This window comes from Penaeus chinensis, chromosome 42 (genome assembly GCF_019202785.1).
Source record: "Penaeus chinensis breed Huanghai No. 1 chromosome 42, ASM1920278v2, whole genome shotgun sequence".
Taxonomy (NCBI): Eukaryota; Metazoa; Arthropoda; class Malacostraca; order Decapoda; family Penaeidae; genus Penaeus; species Penaeus chinensis.
In genome coordinates this window covers 2,365,537-2,369,298 of record NC_061860.1, presented here as the reverse complement: position 1 = coordinate 2,369,298, position 3,762 = coordinate 2,365,537, and the positions used below count along the sequence as shown (strand labels likewise).

The 3,762-nt window shown below is 45.9% G+C and overlaps 1 protein-coding gene across 1 annotated transcript in view; it reads right to left on the bottom strand.

The window, feature by feature from the left end:
• LOC125047970 (meteorin-like protein) overlaps window positions 1-3,762 on the bottom strand; it is a 31,866-nt gene that overhangs the window by 22,155 nt on the left and 5,949 nt on the right. The gene's annotated exons all lie outside the window — the stretch shown is intronic.

The following is a 3,762-nucleotide window of genomic DNA, read 5'->3' as shown; positions in this document are numbered from 1 at the left end:
GCAAGAGAGCCCTACACAAGGGGAGAGGGGACTGGCACCAACAGACCCTATACTATGGAGAAGAAACTAACATCACCAGAGCCAGCGCTAAGAGGGGAAGCACTAACATTAAGAGGGAAGAACTGGCACCAAGATATGAATGCAAACCCAGACTGCGTTGTGTGATGTCAAGTAGTAAGATTGGACCGTGACGCAGGAGTGTGTACGCGTGGTTGTGTGGGAGGAGGGGGAGGGGGAGAGGGGATGGGGAGCCAGTTGGATGGGGCATCTGGCCAGGGTGGAGCCCAAAACACAGGGCCAAGAGAGAGAGGAGTCCAAAACACAGGGCCAAGAGAGAGAGGGGGCTAAAACACAGGGCCAAGAGAGAGTGGAGGCCAAAACACAGGGCCAAGAGAGAGAGAGGGCCAAAACACAGGGCCAAGAGAGAGAGGAGGCCAAAACACAGGGCCAATAGAGAAAGGAGGCCAAAATACAGGGCCAAGAGAGAGGGGAGGCCAAAACACAGGGCCAAGAGAGAGAGGAGGCCAAAAACACAGGGCCAATAGAGAGAGGAGGCCAAAACACAGGGCCAAGAGAGAGAGAGGGCCAAAACACAGTGGAGGCCAAAACACAGGGCCAAGAGAGAGAGGAGTCCAAAACACAGGGCCAAGAGAGAGAGGAGGCTAAAACACAGGGCCAAGAGAGAGTGGAGGCCAAAACACAGGGCCAAGAGAGAGAGAGGGCCAAAACACAGTGGAGGCCAAAACACAGGGCCAAGAGAGAGAGGAGTCCAAAACACAGGGCCAAGAGAGAGAGGAGGCTAAAACACAGGGCCAAGAGAGAGTGGAGGCCAAAACACAGGGCCAAGAGAGAGAGGAGGCCAAAACACAGGGCCAAGAGAGAGAGGAGGCCAAAACACAGGGCCAAGAGAGAGAGGAGTCCAAAACACAGGGCCAATAGAGAGAGGAGGCCAAAATACAGGGCCAAGAGAGAGAGGAGGCCAAAACACAGGGCCAAGAGAGAGAGGAGGCCAAAACACAGGGCCAAGAGAGAGAGGAGGCCAAAACACAGGGCCAAGAGAGAGAGGAGGCCAAAACACAGAACCAAGAGAGGGTGGAGGTAAAAAAATATGGCCTAAATAGAGCAGACGCCTAACTATAGGGCCAACATAGAGCAGCGCCGAAGAACCAAGACAGAGTGGAGAAATTTGCATATAGGCTCTATCTTGGAAGCACTGATTTTTACCGATGATAATATGGATTAGTAACTAGCCTGTATGATTAGGATATGCAAATTTGGAAGACAGTACAACAGTGATAATGATGATAATGGTGATGATCTTAATCATAATAATAATAATAGTAATCTTACTGATATCAACAATAATAATAAAACTTATAATAACCACACAAAGAATTTTGATAATGATAATGACAATAATGATAAAAAAAACACCATCAGTATGAATAACAATAACCATATAAAAAGCGTATTAACTACCCAGGACCGGCCGGCGAACCAACCCGTTCTTCCGCTCGGGAAAGTAGTTCCGACGAGGCGATGTTAACTCTCCCTTCCCCTCCTAAAGATGAACAAAGCCAGATAGCACATGCTGCGGCCCTCACTCGGGTGTTGTTATGAAGCTGTGCGATTTACGATGAGTTTGGTGGAGCATGGGTGTTACGAAGGGGGAGGGGGGTGAGGAGTGTGTGTGTGTGTGTGGGGGGGGGGGTGTAGGGATGAGGGAGTCGGGAAGGGGGGGAGGAGATGGGAGGGAGAGGGGGAGGGGGAGGGGCATGTTGCGTTCGTGTGTGGGGGGAAAGGGAGTGTGTGTGAGGGGGAGGGGGAGTGTGAGTGGGGGGCGGGGGAGTGTGTGTGTGGGAGAAGCGCGGTGAGTGTGAGTGTGAGTAGGTGCGTGTGGGCACCCGCGTGCGTGTGCGTCTGCCTCCGTGTACGTGTGAGTCTCCCTCCGTGTGCGTGAACATGCGTGTACGTGCGCGTCTGTGTAAGTCACGTGCGTGTGCGTATGCGTATCCCCTCATCTCCACAAGAACAAATTAAGTAAACAGATACTACCTCAGATAACACACAAAAGACAATTCAAACCCCCAACCATTTTCAAGGGAAAACGCTGACGACAACCGACCTGTATCGAATTCCGAAATAAAATTTACTAAAAAGCTTTCACCCAAGCAAGGACGACGAGATGTTCGAGATAAGACATGGTTCTGGTGAAACAACCTGTCTTATCGTCCTCATCTAACAGCCAATTAAAACGGCGAACTGTAACATTTATTAAAGAGCTATTGTAAAAGCACCAGAAGGTTTGTGACTGGATTGGTTCATTCGATATCGCAAGTTTCGAATAAAACAAATCGCACACATACACGCACGCACAGAAAAAAAAAGTTATAAAAATTAACAACAACAACAACAAAACTAATTGAAATGAACACGATAATACATTCCAAACCAGCTACATATTAAAACGGTATTAAGATCCCTTTGAGCTATTTTAGACGACAATGTATTAGCGTATTACAAACCAGTAAATCATAGACATTGGTTATCAGCGTCTATCAGGCATCATTGCAGACATTAGTGATCTACATACAGACATAGGTGTTTTGCAGATAACAGTGCATTATGACCACTGGTTTGTTACAGATACATTAGCATACTTAAAAAAAAACTATTAAGAAAGTTGGTCATTACCGCACTATAACTTGCAATTATTAAACGGCGAATCAAGCAATAAAAATAAATAATCTACGATTATCTTCATATCGTAAATAACTTCTCGATAGACATAAACTACATTATACTTAGATCCTTGTACGTCTGGCAGGATCGTGCTCTGTTGTCGCGGCGCGTGGCGTGTCCGATTCCGCGGAAAATTTACGTCGGGTGAAAAAAAAGAAAAAAGTGTTTGAGTGATACTTTCCTCCCTTCCCTCTTGATCTTGTCTCGTATCCTCAATACCACATCTTTCATTGTTATATTACTTGTGATTCATAGTTATTTTTATCACCCCCTCCCCCGTAATATCTCAATTCCAGAATGATCTTCCTCGTCCACCGTAGTCAGGTCACAGAATCGCAGAAGCCATTATGTCATTTAAAGCTCTTGAGAGATGTTATTCTTGATGTTATAAAAATATGGGGGGAATATTGGATTTATTTTTAGTAACGAATTAAATATGAGTATAGAGTTCTCTCATACACTCTCTATCTCCTTTTCTCTCTTCTCTCTCTTTCTCGTGTGTGTGTGTGTGTGTGTGTGTGTGTGTGTGTGTGTGTGTGTGTGTGTGTGTGTGTGTGTGTGTGTGTGTGTGTGTGTGTGTGTGTGTTTGCGCGTGTACGTGTGCGTATACGTGTGCACGTGTGTGCATACAATAAAGACATTCATATCAGATAATACAATCGGTTATCGGAAAGATCTCGATCAAGATTAACAATTAAGAGTTCCAAGTGTAGATCAATAACTCGATCCAATATCAATGAGAAAATAACAAAGACCGCATTAAATCCCATGAGAAAGGTGTCACTATGCCAGTCATTAGAACGCGTTTAGAAATCAGCTCCTAACTTCCTCCCCACAAACACGAGGAGAGGAAGAGAAACGTAGCAAATAAACGTACAAATACATTATTTTTCTCTCTCTCTCAGTAGTCCCATACTCGCTAACAATATTCCCACGGTTCCGCCTCATGGGAATTTGGAGTCTAATCCCCTTAATCGTTAGGGCGACTTTCCCATCCCTTCTTCCCCCTCTCAGCCCGCA